We start from the raw sequence: 23,293 nt of genomic DNA, 5'->3' as shown, positions 1-23,293 counted from the left end.
CCCTCATTTCTGGTATGATAGTCAAATAGTTGGTAACTCGTCGTAGACGTATGGAATATAATATCATCTGATCTTCGCCTGGCACTGGGTCATATCTACAATCAGTAAGGTATTGTTTGAGGGCTGCGTATGTAGTTACTTTTGGCGTGCGTTGTAATGCTGCGTCTCTCAGCGTCATTCGTTTTACTTGAGGCGGGGTTATAGGGATACCTCCCACTGCTCCTCCTGAAATAGGATCATTAACTAATACTGGGTGTGCCGTCGCTGTTGGTAGTGTGACTGGTAAAGTAGGCATACGTAATGTAGGTTGGTCCTGGGTTACTGGCGGATTAAAAGGATTCTCGGGACCAGTGGCTGGAGGAACAGTAATCGCGTTAATAACAGGGTTGTGAGGTTGAGCAGGCGGAGGAGGATACGTATTTGCATATTCTGGGACAGTGTCGTCTAAATAGGAAGAAAGGAAAATTTCGGCTGCGGTCGGTTTATGACGTAGCGTAGTCGGGACCAATGGTGGCGGTAAATTACAGAGTGTTTCCGGGGTCGCCTTAGGCAGGCCCTCGGCGAGAAGGGGATACATGCCTTTAATAAGGGCATTTCTTTGTCTGTCTGACTGTTCTGCTCTAACTCGTTCACCCTCTTCTAGTAGTTCCCTTTCTTGGGCTTTTTCTGATGCTTCCCTACTTAGTTCTGCTTTCCTGAATTCTTTTTCTGTTCTTTTATGCGATTCTTTACGCCACAACTCTATGGCATCTTTCTGGGATTGTCTGGCTTTCTTTTTCCATAATGCTTCCTCTACTCTCATGATGCACTCAGCATCCCAAGTTCCTGAAACAGGCCATCTATATTTCTCTTCCAGATTTTTGGTATAGTCTACCCATAAGTCTAAGTACAGTATGGCATCTAAGCCATGTTTATGATACATGAAATGTCCGGGACTGTCCCTAGGTGGGACAGGAACTGATTCTTCGAGTATCCCTTTTCTGGTTCCTATCTGACGCAACTTTGAAAACAGAGGCATATTTGAACGTACAATGAACACAGTAATGGAACACAGTAATGATTAGCAAACAAATCATTCATACCACGACATCAAAACACATAAATAAAAAAAATAAAAAAAACAGTTCGAACAGGTACTACCTAGTACATTGGAAACATAATACTGGAAATCTCGAGAGACTATACTAGAAAACAGAATTACTGGATGCACTGCTAAAACAGTACAGAACATACCGGTCTCATAAAGAGACACGTCATACCGTCTCCACCTAGGTGAACACGTCTGGACCGGATCTGTGTATCCAGACCCGTCTTGACTGGGCACAAATTAATGAAACCCGTCTAGATGCGTTCCCAGCAATGGTACTCACCGGGAAGCAGAACTGAAGGCCTCGGAAACTCGACACTGGACCGGACTGCTACGACTTCTGGCTACTGCTACGCACTACGTATGTGCTTCGGGCTTCGGAAACAGGTGGGCCTCCGGATACCTCGGACCTTGCTCTCTCGGCTTGGGCTCTGGTCGGGACTCCTCGCATTCCTCACCGCCTCGTCTGGATGCTGGACCGCAGTCTCCGTCTCCTCCGTGGGCCTGAGGGAGTTTAGCAGGAAAACCTGCAGGTGCACCGAAGGGGTCCGTCACGGCTGTAGAAGGGGTCAGGGGGCCTGCGTTACATCGCCGGCGCGTGGGGAAGGGGTACGTTCCTATTCGGGCGCCATTATGTGGTAAATAATAATTACCGGGTCTATTTTTCTATGCATTTAAATGATAAGAATAGCTCAATAAATGAGAGGCAGAGTCCGTGGTATCTGAGTCATACGGGCTTTAATTAAGTGGCTCGAGCCAATGGACATCGTGTTCCATCACCTACTAAGGTTCAGGAAGGGATATTCAACATTTCATTAACATCATACAATATATATAGTAGAACTGTACAGTTGCATTGAATACAGTAGGCGTAACAAGTGAAAAAAGAAAGATAAGAACATATGGTCGTAAAAGAAGGCGTGCACAGGGCGTGCACGGAGGTGTGTGATGTAGACGTCACAGAAGTGTCATAGGTGGGTGGAAACATGGAGGGGGTTTCATGGGCAGCTGGAACCTTTAACCTACTGGTGCGCGCAAAACGAGTCATGACGTGTAACTGGGGAGGGCTGGGGGGCGCTGACTCCTAGCACTAGTAGAGGAGACTGAAGTCTGGGATGTCAGAACGACCTGTACCTATAGCGTATCTGATATCTTGTGTTTGGAGTACATGTTGCTTGATTCTAAAAAGCCACCAGGGCAAAAGCTGCTTGTCACTAAAGGCTAGTGTATGCATATATTTCTTCATGTATTGCGTGGGCTATGGATCTTCTATGGATACTAATTCAGTAAATTACTTGCATGGAGACAGAAAGACTGGACTGTAGACGGATATGTTTATCCTGTTCGTTAGCTAGGAATGTGAATCCGGGGAGCTGAACAGATAACTGTGAGCATAATATATTCTTGGCAAGCAGGCCAGACCGAGCCGGGTACCGCGTTGTCTGGCAGGAAGTAAGGGAAGGGTCAGGGATGCGGGCGGGGCTGCATCTCTCGGAACGTTTCAGGAGGCTTGAGGCCTGGATCTGGTGTCCGGGCCCTGTGGAGCCTTAGAAACGGGTGCACCTCGATAATTTAACGTGCACCATGTAAAGACGTTGGCAACATAGGCCTAAAAGCCTAATTCACGTTGCTTTCATGAAGGACTGGATAACTGACATACTAACGTTGGACGCAACTGCAAATGCGTCTTTATTTCCGGCCATGGAAAGAAAATGCATGGAGATCATGCACATACACGACATGATGGGGAACACGTAGGGGACACATAGCAGGGCAAAATTCAATTTTCCTCAAGAGGACACACGAATTGTAACAGCGAGAACGGTGTATATAGACTGACTTGTCCCTGCAACCTACATTATGTAGGGATGACCAGCAGAAAGGTTAAAATACGCATCGGAGAACACCGGAGCACCATTAGGTGCAAAAAAGCCAATACCAAGCTCACCGAACACTATCTATCGGTAGGGCACACACCAGATGAAATACAATGGACTATTATTGAGCAGGTAAAACCAGGAACTAATTTGAACCAACGCCTGTTCGAGAAGGAACAGAGGTGGGTTTATAGACTTTCAATCTACAAAACTGGTTTAAATGATAATATCCCGTGGAATACTGTGATGGGATAACCACCTCTGCATACTGTTTGAGCCTATCCCATTGCCTACTATTTTTATCCCTATTTTTATCCCAATTTAAACATACCTGCTCCACAATCATGACGCCATGCCCGTCTATAACAAATAAATCTCCCTGTCGACCGGTTCGATATTCCTGCCTTTCCATGTTCATGTCCCAAAAACTCCCCTTCAACCCAAAAGGGAGGAGTTCCTTTGTTGCATTGTTTAGCTTTCAAAACATTTTTTTGCTTTCTTTTCTTTGTTTCCCAGCAGGACTAAGTAACTAATCTTTACACCGCTTCATAGTTCTGCATCCACCACCGGGGTTGCCATGGTTACCATACCGCTGTGCACCCCGGCGGACCTGCGCATGTTCGTAACCCAAGCGGGCGTCACCCTCCCAGCACCTCGCTGATTGGTCCGCCCAGGGTCACGAACAATGCCACGCCCATCCAGGAAGTAACGCATAGTTTACTTCACCTACCCGGCCTCACAAACACAACGCAACACGCCACGGGCCATTGTGAGCGAGAACCAAGTTGGTTTACTACCAGATGAGCAGAAGCCGCAAGTAAGTGCAATTTTGCCGACAGATATGTGGGGCGGCTACGTCGCCCTTCATCACTGTTGTGTTCGGTGAAGAACAAACCTCGGGCAATATACTGATCCCGATTTGCCTGTATTCTTAACAACCCATAGGTAACGGATTTCGCCGTCTTGGACACTCCGATGCCTATAAAGCGGTAGTCTCCGCTTTGAGTGTAAGCACAGCAGGGTTTTGCGTTCTATATACATAACTAGGTTTACAACAGTAGTGTAAACCGACCATTTGGTGGCCCACCTACCAAGCCGCCAGCATGATAATCACATCCACCTGTATTCGAGCACAATTGGCGCAGCATTGTGATGGCGACCACTCGTCACTCCCCTTTTCCCTCCCACAACCCCAGTTGTCCTGGCATATTGTCACCTTCCCACGACGCTAGGTTGTGTACTCACTGTAATCACACAGCCTAATGGAAGCACCCTGGCCACTGTACCACATGACCCAAGGTCAAGAATAAAAATAACTATGCTGATAATATGGTTTACCGGCATCACCACCTCACCGTGGTGAACTTTCCCAGCACAATGACTGTTTAAATGTAAACCCGTGTGTGTCTTCCCCAGTACGTAATCCCAACCTTTCTCTTTTACAGGTTTTTTTCCTGAACCAGGAAAATACACCCCTTTTTTCACACCAGATCACCATTTTGGGGTCTGTAAATTGAACGTGGGCTGGACGCACCTTAGCGAGTGTGGACCACTCCGTCCAATCTTCACGGTCCTGACGAAAACCAAATAATTTTTTTATATGGTTGAAACAAGTAGACCTAACTTCACTTGATTCACATAGCACACTACGCTATTTTTAAACATATCACACTTCTTGAGGCACCGAAGCCTTCCTAGTTAGGCACAGGTGCCACATCTGATTTTAACAAGGGTCCAAACACTCAAGAATAAACTCTTGAAGTGAGTAGCTTTGGCCCTTTTTAATACACTTATCATTGTACTTTATGCACATATAAAAAAAAGTAACCCGCTCCACTGTAATCAGGTGTCGCAGCACACCCTATGGGCACTCGGCCTATGGGGTGGGACCCCGATGATGAAGCATGTCACCAACTAGGTTGGTGAGTGAGGGGTCTTATTCAAGGACATGCACTGTCCAGCAATGGGTTGGGGCACACTGTGCTGACCTGGGATGTATGCTCTAGAAGTAGAGATTCTTTTCTATTTCTTTCCCTCAGGGGGTACTCCTCCTTAGTTGTTACATGATGTAATATGCGACATATGTATTTACACAGGCTGTCTTTATGTATCTCGTTGTCCTGTTTCTATTTTACTGTATATTGCTCTCAGAATGTACTATTTTAGATCCTTGATGGGTTCTGGTGCACAAGTGGTTCTGGAATGCTCAGGAGTCCATTGCCTGCCATTCACAGAGCCAGCTGAGTACCGGGTATATTGTGAGTCCTTACTGAATAAAGAAGACTTTGATATTTAAACTTAACTTTCCTGACTGCCTCTCTAGTTATTTGTGCCACAATTTACTCCTCCACCTCTTTGCTACGTATTGGTACCAGAGTGGAGTACCCCAAGGTGTTTTTTTTCTTTAGAACCCACCTGTTATATGCCCCAGTTAAGCCCAAGTAAAGGAACCTGACATTTTTCTTACATTGTCCTGATTCTGCACAATACAATTTCTACTATGTCCTTTTGGACATATTTGCGTGTGTGACAATGTTGGATTAGTTTCTCTGAAACTACTTTATTTACACAGCAAGCTTCACATAACATTATCACAATGCTTCATACACCATGTAAAAGGTCTCTTCACACACTATGTACAAATGTAATTCTATCTTCATCCACCGGGCGACACGGTCATCTACGTAAAATTGCTAATCTATACTCACATCACAAGGAAGCTTTCTATTATACATAATGGGTGTCACAAAAGATAAGCAGAGGAGGCACTTCAGGTGACGCCAAAGGTCCCTGCATGCTGAGACTTCACCACGCAGCAGTCTGACATCTCCATGAGGGGGTGTCCACTTCGTGACCAAGACGGACTCCTACATTGTCTCCAACCTGGTAACGGGGGGATTCTGGCTTCACACCTAAACACACTCTCGGTACACTCAGAGTAGGGTTTGCATAGTAGGAGTATGCCTGTTTTATGCCTTGTTTATATGCCTGCCTATACACAATTTTTTAGCACCATTGTAGAACTATATCTACTATTCCCTCTTAATCACTTTCATCTTCTTCTTTCTACTTATTATCACAGCACATGCATTCTATACAAGAAGAACAATGGTTTCATAAATATTTTATATTTATCTGAACACAAGTAAGCATGAGTGACTGAACAAAAGGTACTGGTCTGTTTCTATAATCCCTGAGGGGTCAGGATTGTCATGTTCAGTAGTTGCAGAAATTATTTGCTGTCTGGTAAGTTTAGGGGGGATTATGGTTAGGGCTCCCAGTTTTATGGTATTGCTTTTTTTAAAATTTCCATCTGTATTTAGCCATATTGTTTTTTGGGTAATTCTATCTGTATTTATCTGTATTTATCCACATTTATATTGGGTTTTGTGAAAAAAAGTGAGGCTGAGACTGGTATATTTCCACATTTATTCACTGATAAATATGAACTCATGCTTGAATGCCTGTCTGGTTTCAGTGTTATGAACATCCGAAGAGGATAAAACAATGTGCCTTATGCATATCTACTGCTGTTAAAGCCTATTTACTAAAATCAATTTTTTAACCCCTTATCTATCAAGCCAAACAGACATTGGCCCTGGCAGTCATAGCAGAGACTATTTAGATTCACCCAATAGCAACCCAATTTCTGTTTTTATCCACATTTAAAAATAAATACAGACAAGGAAATTGTATTTATCTGTAAAAATGAAAAACAGGGAGCCTTACTTATGGTGGCACTGTGAGCTAGCTGCTCTCTAGGCCAACATATCCTGCGGGTGGGCTCAGAATCAGTCTAGGCACCTCACCCAAAGTTTATGTTGTCAAACGCACAGGTCCTATGGATTAGTGGGAACTACATGACATCGCACCGCCAACGTTGATTGGGTTCTTATTGAACGGCCTATCTGAATAGTTCCGTTGAGCTTTTTTCAGAGACCCCTACTTACCTCCAATCTTAACCAGAGTTTGTGGTGGGTAGGGAAATCTGCCTCAGCTGAATAGGTATACCCTATGTACTGACTGTAGGTTTTTCAAACTTGTAGGATATATAATGTTCCCACATTGTGGTAACCCTATCTCCATAAATTAATTTACTAAATTTCTTCTCGCTCCACAATGTCCGTAAATGGAGTACTACTTCTTCCTCTTGAAACTACTACAACTGTTCAGTCAACAAGTACAGAAACTCAAATTTCAATTTGAAAAATTGACGACGTCTATGTGATAATGCTTCAGTTCGAGTCATCTCCCAGTTCTACAAAACCTGCCGAGCTGCCAAAAATAGAACAGACGACATCTGGCTACTTCGTGCATTATGACGACTTCTCATCTGACACAAGTGAACCTGAGCTACCACCACCGCCTCTCCCTTTCAAGCTACAGGTTTCAGGCTCTCTATATTTGGCTGAAAAATGCATATTTGTTGCTCCTTGGTTACATCTCTGTATTATAATTGGATTACTTTTTCTGGTCCTCTGTATTGGTTTGGTAACTGTCTTTTTCCTACTTCTGAATGGACACCATCTCCCAGAACGCTCTGCATTACAACTTGTGAACTTGGTTCTGAAACCACATGCATCATCGCACCGTGAACTAAGGGACCTGTCCCTGGTGAACATTACAGCAATACTAGTTCCAGAGGGACTCGTGTGGGCTAGGGTATCTTATGATGTGTATGGCCCTACTGAACTTTTACAAGTCCCATATTTATTTAAAAATTCCTTAAATGATATCATCACATTTAGTCCTTTCTTTGATGATTAGGACTTTGAAACTCTACACAATTTGCTTGCAGGTCTAGATCAACCAGTTTTTCTATCAACATTATGGTCACCATTTTGTTCTCAAAGCTAGTATCCCACATGCTGTTTACAATTACACTCAATTGGAACACTGCCCAACACAGCCAAAAGGTAGCTCAAAAACATTTGAACAAAAGTTTGCAAATGTCCTCTGTATTGGTTTGGTAATTGTCTTTTTCCTACTTCTGAATGGACACCATCTCCCAGAACGCTCTGCATTACAACTTGTGAACTTGGTTCTGAAACCACATGCATCATCGCACCGTGAACTAAGGGACCTGTCCCTGGTGAACATTACAGCAGTACTAGTTCCAGAGGGACTCGTGTGGGCTAGGGTATCTTATGATGTGTATGGCCCTACTGAACTTTTACAAGTCCCATATTTATTTAAAAATTCCTTAAATGATATCATCACATTTAGTCCTTTCTCCGATGATTAGGACTTTGAAACTCTACACAATTTGCTTGCAGGTCTAGATCAACCAGTTTTGCTATCAACATTATGGTCACCATTTTTTACTCAAAGCTAGTATCCCACATGCTGTTTACAATTACACTCAATTGGAACACTGCCCAACACAGCCAAAAGGTAGCTCAAAAACATTTGAACAAAAGTTTGCAAATGTCCTCTGTATTGGTTTGGTAACTGTCTTTTTCCTACTTCTGAATGGACACCATCTCCCAGAACGCTCTGCATTACAACTTGTGAACTTGGTTCTGAAACCACATGCATCATCGCACCGTGAACTAAGGGACCTGTTCCTGGTGAACATTACAGCAGTACTAGTTCCAGAGGGACTCGTGTGGGCTAGGGTATCTTATGATGTGTATGGCCCTACTGAACTTTTACAAGTCCCATATTTATTTAAAAATTCCTTAAATGATATCATCACATTTAGTCCTTTCTCTGATGATTAGGACTTTGAAACTCTACACAATTTGCTTGCAGGTCCAGATCAATCAGTTTTGCTATCAACATTATGGTCACCATTTTTTACTCAAAGCTAGTATCCCACATGCTGTTTACAATTACACTCAATTGGAACACTGCCCAACACAGCCAAAAGGTAGCTCAAAAACATTTGAACAAAAGTTTGCAAATGTTTCTGGTTTTGATATATCAGACCCAGCCTCCTATTATTATAGGCTTGCACCTACACCTGCACAGAAAAGTATGCTAACAAACACCAAGCTGATATACTCTGCTTCCTTTATTTCCCAACTGTCTGTACAGGATTCCGACTTTTGAAGGAACACCATAGACACAAAATCTGCCTGGGGGACAAAAGATTGGCAGGTTCAGGGAACTGAGGCCTTATTCAGAGCATGTCTCATACCACATCAGATCATTTCCCTGAATAAAACATTGCAACAAACTTTCGCCATTGGAATAGCCAAGATGAAAGATTTGAACACACCTCATTTTCCTGCAGTCTCATGCTTTGGTAATTGACAGAACTTAACCCACTCATAAGAGGATACACTAGATACCATGATACGTAATGTTTTCTTAAATTCATCAGACCCCAATTGGAAGGGCTGGTTGGTTTGGCTTATGGACAAAAATGGGTGTCAATCTAGATTCCTGGGCAACCCCTAAGGGTTTAAGATCAATGGACCTGATCAGTGATATGTACAATCAGAACACTCGGGGTGGTGACATCATATAGTGTGGGGAAGTTGTGCCTTGATTGGCTAAAAACCTCAACACTTTCTCAGGTGAAGCAACACTTGTCCCTTCTTTCTGATGATATGGATCTCAGAGATTTTTTATTAGGTCCTCAGAACCCACGTCAAAAGAGCTTCTTGTATGGAATTTGCGAGCTGTGGAAACTTTCTCAACAGGATGCTGCTGAGAGACTGTGCAAGATCAACAGGGTTAACTTAGAAAATGCTTTGGCTGACAACGGTATGACCACAATATCATCCAGAATTTGTTCACTGGGAAACTTAGTATCTTCTGCAATTGACATAATACAGTAAGATATGTCCATTTTACAACATGGACAATCACAGCTATGATCCATTGTAATATTAAGCTGGGCGCTTCAAACACTACATGCTGGCCACATGCCATGGTGTTACATCAATAGTAGGAGTCTGTTTTCTGCATATGATCTAACGGAAAAAACAGTTCTGATGGCACGCAGAGATGCAAAATATACCATGTTGCACCTTGACAACTTAGACCAATTACCTTTCACCGTGGCTGAGAAACCATCCACATACTGGATAATCCAAAGTTCGATCACCCTACCGTTCACGACTTTCCAATTCCAGTATTGGCTACAATACCAACAGGTAGGTAGATTTGAAGTGCTAGGGGAAGTTTATGTGCATGAGTACTGGGAATTACCTTTCAGATTTAGGCGCAGGAACACAGAAGTTTTCCTTAGTGGTTCAGACTGTGAGGATGCTTTAAGCGGGTCCTTAGTTTTCAAGAACTTTTCTCTTCATGGAGCATACACTCCTTCAGTTGTGAACTTGTCCTGTTATCTGAAGGGTTCTCCAGCTGCCGTGATCCATCCTGTCTTCAAGTTGCTCTCTAATGGGAGCTAATTGATGCTGAATGATCAAGGTTGCTGTGGAATGAAACCAGGCATCGCTTTCCAGTGACGGTTAATTCCATAGTCATTTGTTGCATACAAGTACTGTTTCCACTTGCCCGCACAGTTAGGGAGGCAACGCTATGGCCTTCGAAAAATGTTTCCAACATATGATTTGATTCTTTGACCAATCTGAAAGCCATTCTTTTTCAAAAAGGTCTGGCCTAAGCATCAGCCACAGAGACATTTTATCTCCAATGTCCTCATCCGAGATACAGACGCTACTCCATACTTACTTCGAGCTGCACTTTGGGGAGCTGGTCCACCATATCTTTAATTATGTCTGATACAAAGGGAATAGTGCACTTTTTTAATGAATTAGTTCTGGACTGGTTAGCACCTTTCAGATGATTTTCGGAGTTCTACTATTATTCATACACTCCGTGTTAGGATGCGTTTTTAGAGGTCTCCCACTTGTCCTGCTACTACTGGTAGGAATCCTGATTTTAATTTTTGGCCTCTGCAATAGACATCCCAGTTCAACCCGGAATGGAGACAACACTGCTTGTGCTGCGATGCCCTGAGTGCATGGTATGTAAAGCTACAGTTGGTTCTGTTGGGTAGGCACTGAGAAATGCTTTTTAGAACCTTAACATTCCTTCAAAAAACACAATACACATCAAATGTATACGTTTATTATGATTAGTGCACCACACCTACAACAAGTTACCAAAAATATATGAATTTATTTCTACATTTAAATTGATTTTCTAACTATAACATCAAAATCTTTACAAAGTCAATTCATTCGTGCTGTCAGACAAAAATCATAAAGACACAGTAACAATACAGAGAAAATTCAATACGTGGCTGAAGTGACAGAAAGTGTTATAAGTGACGTTTCAGATTCAAACACAAAAAGACAATAACATAAATTCTCTGTCCTTCTCTGGTCTTTCAGTATTACGTGCACTGTCTGTTTAATTCCTAGCTATTGTGAGCCTGGATAGGAGACTGTTTCATGTCGACGTTTCGACCCTGTGGATACATGTGTATGTAGATGCATCCAAATAGGGTCTTCCTCAGGACAAAGGAGCCTCGTGACAGCCTTAGTCGTTCGATAAGCGAATGAGAAAAAATGAACTCCTTCGAGCCTGGATGGAGCGTAACAAAGTTGTCTCTTATGCGTCCTCGTCAGACATAAAGATCATCAGCGTGCCCCCATCCAATGACTTGTAATAATTAAGGTGGCATGCGAATTGGCACCAACCGATCTTTCAAAATAACAACAGCGTCCCCCAAGGGTCTAATGAATCGACCTGGGGGGGGAGGGGAAATCTTCAAATGTGACTCCTTGTAATTCAATTAATATGTTGAGTCACATTTCCAATTTACTTCCAGCAGCCCACACATCTGTGATTTCTAGATGAAAAGAGCTTTGTGCCTTCATTGGTTGGGACAGCGGTTGCCCCGCTGCCCCAACCAACGAAGACCACCTAATTATTACAAGACTTTTAAAGACTTTTCAGAACATTTCAAAAGAAAGCTTGCTTTTAGATGATTTAAAAGTGATTTTAGACCTTTTTTTGTTTTAATTTCATTATAGCCTACTATTTTACATATCGACCCTTAGTATGAGGAGTGGGTGTTATGTGCCTGGGTTAAACCCAAGTCAAGGAACTACATATTTTTCTTACAATATCCTGATTCTGCATAATAACATTTGTTATGACCTTTTGGACATATTTGCATGGACAACAATGTTGGATTAGTTTCTATGAAACTACTTTGTTTACATTGCAAGCTTCGCATAACATGATCATGATGTCTTGAACACCATGTACAAGGCCTCACGATGCACCATGTACAAATGTCATTCTGGCTTCATCCACGGGGCAACATGGCTATCTACATATCCATTACATCGCTAATCTATGCGCACATTACAAGCATTCTTTTTATTATAAAAAATGAGCATCCAAAAATATTAGGAGATGAGACACTTCAGCTGAAAACCAAGGGCCCTGCATGCTGAGACTTCACCAAGCAGCGGTCTGACATCTCCATGAGGTTTTTTCCAGTACATGACCCAAGATGGGCTCCCACCAGGTAATGGGGTTGGATCGTCCCTTGGGGGAATCTTGTTTTCACACCTACACACACTCTAGGTGCATTCAGAGTAGGGTTTGCATAGTAGGATATGCCTGATTATTGCCTTGTTTATATGCCTAATTATATATACATTGTTTTAGCACCATGGTAGAACTATATCTACTATTCACTCTTTTGGCGCTTGTAATCACTTTTATTTGCTTCTGTCTACTGATTATTGCAGCACATGCATTCTATACAAGAATAAGATTGGTTCAAAAAATATATTGAAAATGTCCCCTGTGTATTCTCTGTATATTTCTCTGAGCACAAGTAAGCATGAGTGACTGAGCAAAAGGTACTGGTCTGTTTCCATGATTCCTGAGGGGTCAGGGTTGTCATGGTCATTAGTTGCCAGAAACCATTCACTCCCTGGTAAGGTTAGGGGGTTCCATGGTGGCACTGTGAGCTAGTTAGTCTCTAGGACAACATATGCTGTGGGGGGGTGCTCAGAATCAGTCCAGGCACCTCACACAAGTTCATGTGGTCCAACAAAAGCACAGGTCCTACGGATTAGTGGGAACTTCATGACACACCGACGTATCATTATCGATCTGGTATCACTGTAAAGGAGTGGTGAAGTATACTGCAATCTTGGTGAATTTGCTTTGCTTTTTATGTGCCTAGTTTCACTGGATAAACTTTTACTGTTGTCTCCTGGTTTTGGCCAATGCCCCTTATTTCTGCTGGCTAGCCCAGCGGTCTGCTCCTGCCACCAACAGCTACATGAGCTGGCCCACAACGCAAAACAATGGGCTGGCTGGCTGGCTTGTGATGTCATAGTCAGCAATTAATGTTCATTGCTGCAATTGGAACCCTCAAGTCAAAAAGGATTTGTCATGGTGCATCTCTGTATCTGGCTTTGCAGATTGCTGATATTTTACCCCTGAGGCGTGAGCCGGGCGGTTGAAACTTTTAATTGTTTTAAAAAAACTTTGATATTTCCCTTTGTGTCCTTTCCCTCCCCCCGGCACCAGCGCGTTACGCTGCACACTACCGCGGCGCTTTGAATCTCGCACCGATTTCGGGGTGCGGATTCCACGCCATTAAGATCTTTATTTTAAAAATAGAACTTAGCAGATAACTTGCCTCCCCCTTCACTTACTGGCCGATCTAGGGCCGTCATTTCCGAGGGACTGAGCCGAGAGGTTAGTGGCGGCCATCTTGGAGAGGGCTTTCCTCTTCTGCCACTCAGGCGCCTCTATAAAAATATACGGCTTGCGCGCCGGAGTCAAGCCAGAGTCCTGCCCGTCTGCGCCCGTCCGCGAACAACCGGGGCACGGGGCAGCACTCCTTGATCCGTCAAACCCTGCGTCATTGCAGGACAAGTCTAAACCTCGGCTATGTTACACCAAAATGGAGCTGCTTTCATTCAGTCAGAAATCGGGCAGTAGTTGCTTCCATACTCTACTGGCTGACTCATTACCTCCCTACTGTAAGACGTGTAAGTTGACACTGCCACTGTCTAGAGGGGAGAAGAGGGAAGTAGCCAAGTTAAAGCTGCTACTATTGAATTGCAGGTCTATGAGGAAACACAGAGTCGAGATATATGACTTGTTGTTAAATAGGGAACCGGATGCCTTGTTTCTTACGGAGACATGGCTGGATGAAACTTCTTCCCCGGAGGTTCTTGAAGCAATCCCCCCTGGTTATAGTCTGTTGAGACTAGACAGACAAAAACAACGTGGTGGGGGACTAGCTCTAATTTATAAACTAGAACTAGAATGTACGCTAACTAAAGCCACCATGCCTTACATCGAATGTGGTTTTTTCACCCTAAAAGCAGATCCCAAAAACACGGTAAACGGATTATTGATATATCGCCCCCCAGGGAGTGTAGCGCAATTTGGAAACGAACTTTTAGATCTAGTACACCAACCAGCAATTAGACACAAAAAGTTTCTTGTCTTAGGAGATCTGAATCTCCATTGTGAAGACAATGATTGTAAAGAGGCACAAACCGTGATAGCAGCACTGAACTCTGTAGGGGTTAGGCTGCTATCCACAGCCCCCACACATCAGCTGGGTCATACCTTGGACCCCATTTTTTCCAATTGGGAAGGTGTTAGGGTCCTACCCCCGGTCCAGTTGATCTGGTCGGACCATAGCATCGTCCCATTCGAAATAGAAGACGCCCCCGCGAATTAAATTGAAAGGATCTTTACCTCTTAAGCGCAGGGTCTGGAAGAAATTTTCCCCTGAACTATTCGAACACGCCTTACTAAAACACCCCCTGTCCCCATGTAACACACTACAGGAAACATGGAGCAGTTATGAGAACTGGATGTCCAAGGCCCTGGATGAGGTAGCACCCTGGGTGATTAAACCACCGACCAGGCAATCCAAAACAGCTCCGTGGTTCTCGGAAAAACTTAGATTAGCTAAAACCAAATGTAAAACGTTGGAGCGGAGGTGGAGGCAGAACTATGCCCCTGAACTCAAAGCAGGCTATAAGATAGAGATAAAAAAATACCAGAAATTGGTAAGATTAGAAAAGAGCATCTACTTTAAAAATAGAATTGAGACAGCAGGCAACCCCACCAAAGAACTATTTAGTATATACAGAGAACTCACGACTCCATCCAGGCTCGAAGCTCAAGATATCTACTCTACTGAGCTATGCGATCTTGTAGCCGATTTTTTTGTGGATAAGGTGGACAAAATTCATGACACTTTCACTGCTGGTAACTATCTGTTAACCAGCCCTGGGGTTACTGAAGCTGTCTCCACACAAAGATCTCGGCTTAAATGCTTTATAACGCCTGAAAGAAATGAATTACTGGGAATCATTAAGAGCATACAATCCGGATCTCCATCTGACGCATGCCCAGTGGCGTGGTGCAAAGGAGTTATGGAGAGCATGCTACTTGACCATATTAGCCACATGGTCACCTTATCTTTCCAGGAATGTCATGTACCTGAAGCGTGGAAAACTGCTCAGGTTATTCCCTTAAAGAAGAAACCCAACATCCCCATTTCACAACTTCAAAATCTCCGCCCCATCTCCCTTCTCCCCTTCTGTGCGAAGATTGTGGAAAAGATTGCCAATAGGCAGCTTATGAAACATCTAGAAGAAGAAGCCCTTCTCCACTCATCACAATCGGGATTCAGAGCTGGCTACTCGACGGAGTCGGCCGTTCTGTATTCCACCGAGCGCATTAGGCAGATAGTGGATGAAGGCGAGACAGCTGCATTAGTTTTATTAGATCTGAGTGCAGCGTTTGACACCGTGCTGCACTCAACGCTGCTGTCTCGCCTGATGGAGATGGGGTTGACAGGGTCAGCGCTGGCCTGGCTGCAATCCTTCCTAGCCGACAGAAGTTTTCAGCTACACTGTCCACCCTTCAGATCTTCCCCACGTAAGGTAAGCCATGGGGTTCCCCAGGGCTCAAGTCTGAGCCCCACCTTGTTTAATATCTATATGGAACCCCTGGCTCGCGTGGTGGAGGCATTTGGGGTGGACATTGTTAGCTACGCTGACGACACACAGCTGGTGTTTAAGCTCACACCCGACCGCAGTGAAGATGCCACCAACTTCTCTAACTGTTTGTCAGCTGTGGCAGTATGGATGAATGACAACTGCCTGCGCCTTAACGGCGAAACAACTGAGTTACTGGTGGTCGGGAGAGCGACATCAACATGGTCGAGGCTATGGTGGCCTATTGAACTCGGGGACCCCCCTATTCCGAGAGAGTCGGTAAGAAATCTCGGCGTTATGCTGGACACCGACCTCTCGTACAAGACCCATGTTAACAAAGTCACGGGGAGATGTTTTGGTTTACTTAGGGTCCTCCGTAAGGTCTTAGATCTTCTTCCTGCCACAGCGAGAAAAACTATTGTCCACGCCCTAGTGACTCCGCACCTCGATTATGGAAACGCCATGCTGATAGGGCTAAGTCAAAAAGCACTTCACCAACTTCAGTGCGTGCAGAATGCTGCCGCACGTTTAGTACTTGGCCTTCCGCGCAGAGCTTCAGGGAAGTCCGCCCTGGCCAAGCTCCATCGGCTTCCTATTAAGGAGCGAATTAAATTTAAAGCCCTCTGCTACGCGCATCGCATTGCCCAGGACAAAGGTCCGGACTATCTAAAGAACCTCTTGACCATACATCGCCCCACTCGGAATTTAAGATCCTCTGGCGCGATGCTGTTTAAAATCCCCCGTATTCTCAGGGCCAGAATGGGCGGACGCTCATTTAGGTACTTAGCCTCCAAACACTGGAATGCTCTACCACTGCACCTTAGGATGGAGCCATCTGAAATGGGATTCCGGAGGAAATTAAAAACATCAATTTTTCCCATTTTGTAATCCCCCTGCCTATTAACATCAGTCCTCTGAATAATTTATCAGTGGTTAGCGTGGGGACACACTGCTCTTTTGTGTAGCCAGGCGCTCTACAAATGATTTATTATTATTTCTCTTTTTACAACTGCAAGCTGCTGAGCATGGTCTGCAGTGTGTGCGCACTTCAGCGCAAAGCTACTGGTATGTCAGGGTTGTCTTGCAACCGTGTCATCAGCATTTGAGCACCTAAAGTGCTTGTGTATTACACTTTCAGGGTGTCAGTCCTATCCTGCAGCCTGTTTGTTGGGATGCCATTGATTGGTGATTGATTGAGGGAGCTTTCCACATCAAAAGGCATATCAGGTGATGTGCACACCAGGGTATTGTTAATATTGCTTGACGTGTCACAGTGGTGCGCACACAGGGTTTCAATAACATTTGCTGGTTAAGTTCCCTATTTGATGGCAACAGTAGGTAGCAATTACTTCCGTATGTTTACACTAGAATATTGAGAAGTGAGGGAAAATAGAATAAACAAAACAAAAAAAGAAACCGTTATAATTACTATTATTTAGACTGTATGGATATAAACATTTGTTTTTATAGTGGTTTTAGTCATTGTTATCTGTGAATGATGCTGATGTCATTAACTATGTAAGCACATTCTGTAGTTCTCTCGAGCGTGGAGTGTGCATCCTCAGAGGTTCTATCGCTTCTTGGTAGTTGCTGACCAAGCCTCTAAGGGTGCAATTCTCCTGGCCGTGACTGAAACTCCTACTACAATAAACCTTGTTCTTTGTTAAGTTGAATACATGTAGGCAGTAATTTTAGTAGAACTGCTTTATTGTTAACATAACCCCAATTCATGGACGAGATGCGGACACAGCCGCCAACCAGCACTCACCACCCGCACCAACTTCAACGCCACCCCAGTTCAAACCATAACACATTGACAGGGCGCACGAGCACAAGAACACAGCTGTGCTCGAGCCTAGAAGTATAATGAACAGCTGTGCTCGAGCCTAGAAGTATAATGAACAGGGCTCGAGACACAGACACAACACTTCTCCCCTCTTCACAACAACAACACAAAAACAAACACGAAACACACACAAAAACACACACACAAAAACACAAACCCTACACTTCTCCCCCCTTCACAAAACAAAATCAAACGAATTAAAATACTCACTAAAACTCTCCATACTATACTACTTAATACTTTTACCCTGTTCACCTAAAAAAACGACCATGTCTCAATTAAACCTCAAACTTACACAATGTTAACACTCACTCCTAAGTTCTTGATGTCACAGTTGTTGTCAATATCTTCACAAACATAAGAAACTACTTCATTAATAAACTCTTGCTCCCCGCTGTCATCTTCCTCATCACACTGCTCCACAATCCACCCTACTACTTTATTCTTACACGCTCTTGCAAAATGACCGGTCATCTTGCAATAGGTACACGTTTGACCCAAGGCAGGGCATCTTCTGTCGTTGGCAAAATGCGAGGGGCTACCACAGCGAAAACATTCACCCTTATACTCAAAAGCTGTAGCATTGCCTTTAAAGTCTTTCTTAGTTAAATTTTGTTCTCTCTTGTTTTGAACAGGAGCTCTAATTATCTTAATTATCTCATCACTGTTCTCTCCCTTCACTTTATTAACTACTTTTTTGGCACACCTAGTAGTCAACTCTGCCTTGCTAACAATCGCTGATATTTCTCTTAGACTAGCATCCCCATTCACCCATAACTTATCTTGCAATCCGCTGTTATTACAGTGCATCACTATTTGATCGCGAATTAAATCCTCCTCAATAGTGCCAAAATTGCAAGATAACGCAAGCCTTCTCAATGAAGCAATATAATCTTCTATCTTTTCATTTGCATCTTGTTTCCGATGAAAAAAATTGAACCTATGTACAGCCTTGCATACCGTGGGGGCAAAATAAGCATTGAGATCGCCTATTGCTTGTGTAAAAACATCCCCCCACCAGCATTTTTTTTTCTATTCTATTATAAACTCTTAACCCCCCTGGTCCAAGACAATGTAAAAGTATCTTCTTTTTCCTTTCTTGGGTCAACTCCTTGCTCTTGAACGTTTCTAAATAATTTACTAGATAATCCCTCCATTCCTCCCATCTCTGACTCGATACTTCCCCATCTCTAATTAAAAATGCCTGTGGGGCTGGCAAATTCATCGTAGTAGTTGCCATACTTGTATCTAGAATGAGTTCCCACTGATATAAATACAAGAAAAATTGAAATTCAGGTAGAATAATGAATAAGTCAGAGAGTAATCATTAAATATCTCATCAAAATTATGACGCACAGCGTGACAATTAGTGTGCGTATCACAGATGAATTCTTAAAAATTATACACAGTGTGTGTGTCACAGATGAAGTAATATCGTTTTGAGTAAATTCCTTGAATCTCTAATCACACTCAGGTAGTTCCGCTTTGAGTTCCGACGTGTTCTTTGTTTGTTTATTTGAGTTCCGACGTGTCTTTTGGTTGTAGTTTATTCACCAACGACGAGTCACAACCTTACGCGATGCGTGACCTTGCGCTGCAACAGTTGCTTAGTAACACGTTAAACAACCAGATAAAATGGAGTCACGTATCTTGTCCCGATGCGTGACCCTGACGCCGTTTTGCGCGATGTTTAACACTCCTCTGTAGAATGTTCTGCGTGATGTCGTGAACAGCGTCCACCAAACACTCCTCTGTGGAACGTTCCTGCTTTTATAAAATGCAAATTCTAACGATAGGTACTGCTATTTTGTTTAACGTAATGATCTTTCCAATTAAATCCTTGCACAAAGGATGACTTTTCCTTCTCGATACAGCTTCAATACACTGAAAGTTTTTTAATCACACTTCGGCAATAAGTTCCTTCTTTGTCACATTCAATCCGATTCACGGTATCAGTTTAAATTCATTCCGATATGCAGTACCAGTAATAACTTTTCCTTTAATCAAATCCTTTCCGGTTTAAGGTATCAGTTCTTTAGTAATCACTCTGTTTATACTTCAAGTTTAAAATCTTTTAACGTAAGTTTCCCAGGTTGCAATCACCTTATGTCATTTCACTATTTTCATTAACTCTGCGGCATCCGATCCTTAACGTGGTTCATTCAATCACAGTCTTTTACTATTACGTTGATTTAACTCTCAAACGTAAAATAAAACTTACATCGGATGCGTTCAGGTGGTAGCTGGTCTTATTATTTCTGTTGGATAGATTCATCTTCAAATTGTCTTCTCGGCATCCAAATTCTTTTACAAATTCGTGGGTTCTCTTTGGGGTTATGCGCCATCGTCGCCATTGTTAAATTGAATACACGTAGGCAGTAATTTTAGTAGAACTGCTTTATTGTTAACATAACCCCAATTCATAGACGAGATGCGGACACAGCCGCCAACCAGCACTCACCACCCGCACCAACTTCAACGCCACCCCAGTTCAAACCATAACACATTGACAGGGCGCACGAGCACAAGAACACAGCTGTGCTCGAGCCTAGAAGTATAATGAACAGCTGTGCTCGAGCCTAGAAGTATAATGAACAGGGCTCGAGACACAGACACAACATTCTTCATTATCAAAAACGTCTTCTAAGACTTAATGATTATTTTTCACATTATTGGCGACGATCTGGAAATCTTCAGCCACATGCTCTGAAGAATCCACGCAAAGTACGATTCAGCAGAAAATTACTTACCCATAAGAGTCCTTCCACTCAAGTTCAGATTAACAGATACGAGGGAATGTAATCGCCAGCTGGTAAGACAACATTTTTTTTTAACATAAATCTCAGCGCAACATTATTTTGGCCAGGGCAGGTGTTAGCTGCACGCGCTGCACCGCGCAGGATAATAAAAGTCGATCTCGACGCTTGAGCTCAAGCAGCGCGCTCCACCCTCACACAACCAATCAGAGAGCTGAGACAAAGTTCTTCACGTCGATCAAGCGCAAGGTTGAATAAGACGCTCGAGCTCAGACAGCAGGCTCAATTCTTGACCAATCAGAGCGCTAATTTATTTGTCGACTGAAGAAGGGGAGGAGATGTAGTGGTTTTAGTCATTGTTACCTGTGTATGACGCTGATGTCATTAACTATGTAAGCACATTCTGTAGTTCTCTCGAGCGTGGAGTGTGCATCCTCAGAGGTTCTATTGCTTCTTGGCAGTTGCTGACTGAGCCTCTGAGGGTACAACGCTCCTGGCCGTGACTGAAGCTCTTACTACAATAAACCTTGTTCTTCATTATCAAAAACGTCTTCTAAGTCTTAATGATTATTCTTCACAGTTTTGTTTGTTCTTTCAATACTCTTATTAGCTTTTATTTGCCTGTTGTCATCAAGGCTACAAGTCGAAATGTGCTGCAACTACCAGCTTTCCTTCAGAAACCTGGAAAACCAGAGATCAAGTGGAGTGAATGGTTACATACTTTTGAGAATTACCTAACTGTCATAGAAGTAATTGGATATGAACCAATGAGAAAAATGGCTCTTTTTATTTTCGTAAGAAGCCAGTTTTCTTTTAGAAAAATTTAATTTCTCTAAGTGCAAACAATCTAGTGATGAAACTATTGAGGAGTACATAGCCACTTTAAGAGTAATGGCATCTAAGTGTGATTTCGGCAATAATGAAAATGATGATATAAGAGACCAATTTGTCTTTAATTGCTATAAAAAAAAATAATTAAGAACGTTTGTTACTATGCCACAATCCGTCTTTGTCGGAGACAATAGATGTGGCAAAGAGTATTGAAAGGTCTGTTATAACCACACAAGTAATGTTTAATCATTCGGGGCAGCATCAACTTAGTTATCTGTCAAATGAGGAAGAGGTTTGTATGGTAAGCACTAAATAATTTAGAGGCAATAAGATGCAGTAGATATAGTGAGTCCAGAAGCTTCAGAGGGTTCACCAAACACAGAATTGAGCTTCATATCTGGTGTGCTACCATAGTGGGTCAAAGAATCATATTGGCAACAATCTAATGTGTGCAGTATATGGTAAAGTTGTAATCGATGTTGGAAACTTCCAAGGTGTTTGTAAAGGTGCATGTTTTGCTCCCAGTAGAGTTCAAATCAGCAATGTATATGATTGTGACATGCAAATTGAGACTCAGGAGTGTATTGACATGTTTTCAAATACCCTCATGACTGTTGACATGCTAGATGGTAATCCTAGTAGCATATTATTCAAAGGGCCATTGTGTCAAACCATTATTGATGGCAAAACACATTAAGGTTATGGTGGATTCAGAGGCACCTGTAACTATTTTATTAGATCAAACATTTGATCGGTTGTGGTCTCACATATAAAAGCTGCTACCATCTGCCATCAACACTAAAGCATTTGATTTTTTATTTGATCTGTTTAGTAAAGGTTTTTTCTGTTTTGTTGTGTGTACATGAATACAAAGTAGTACATTGTCAGGGAAAGCACCACACAGTACCAATAGGTGGTCATAAAATCCAGATAATCAAACAACAATATAGATACATGGTTACATCATTAGGCATATACAATATAGGTAATAACATTTAGTACAGTACGTTAACTATACATTTTCCTCCCATACTCAAAGAGTCTGAGCGACTGAATTGCGGTGCTCCGTAGCAGCAACTTATACAGCATGCAACAGTTTACATAATGACGCGCCGTATGGCTTCACTCCGCCATATCACATAGATCAGTGCATAGAATCAAACTTCCATATGAAACACCAAACTTGGGAAAAAAATGTATCGGAGAGGGGGAAGAAAGGGAAGCAAGAGCCACAAAAAAAGGAGGAAGGGGAATTAAGGTCCCCCAGCGACAGAGAGCAGGATCGCTACAGCTACTCTAAAAGTTCACCATCAGACTGCTGAGAATAAAGATCGTCTAGTAAAGGGAGCAGGTGTTACAGTCAATATATCAACACTCCCTTTGGGATGTGGGTCTACTAAAGACAATCTCATTGGCCATCAGGAAGGGGAACATCTAACGGAGCCTCCAGCACTAGCAGCCCCTGCAGTGCACACAGCATAGCATTCCATTCAATGGAGATGGGAAATTTGCGCAAGCCCAGCGTATCTTCCCATATCAGGGAGACCGCTTCAGCCTTCGCCCAGTTCAGCATGGAGAGGAACCAGGCTTTCATTGGAGGGGACTACTCTGACTTCCACTTACAAGTAATCAATCGCTTGGCCACAATAAAGCCCAGATCATAAAACCTTGTGGATGCTTTATGTTTTTTATTTCTGGAAAACACACCAGTGATGCACGACTCCCATGTCCTTGGCACTTCTCCATCGGTGCAGGTGTGTAATGCATCTAGCACCCCCTCCCCGTAGATCTGCAGGGCGGAGCATGACCAGACCATGTGTGAAATACCTGCATCTACAATCTTAAAGCACGGACAGCACTCATCTTGTCTGTGAAAATACAAATTGATTTTATCCGGGGAGAGATATGCCCTTAGCACAATATAAAATTGGATTAACTAGAAACAAGCATTTCTGGGGACCAGTTTAGGGCTTTCC

The sequence above is a fragment of the Lissotriton helveticus genome, chromosome 5_1 (genome assembly GCF_964261635.1).
Source record: "Lissotriton helveticus chromosome 5_1, aLisHel1.1, whole genome shotgun sequence".
Classification (NCBI taxonomy): domain Eukaryota; kingdom Metazoa; phylum Chordata; class Amphibia; order Caudata; family Salamandridae; genus Lissotriton; species Lissotriton helveticus.
The sequence above is the reverse complement of the archived record's forward strand: the minus strand, read 5'-3'. Positions refer to the sequence as shown.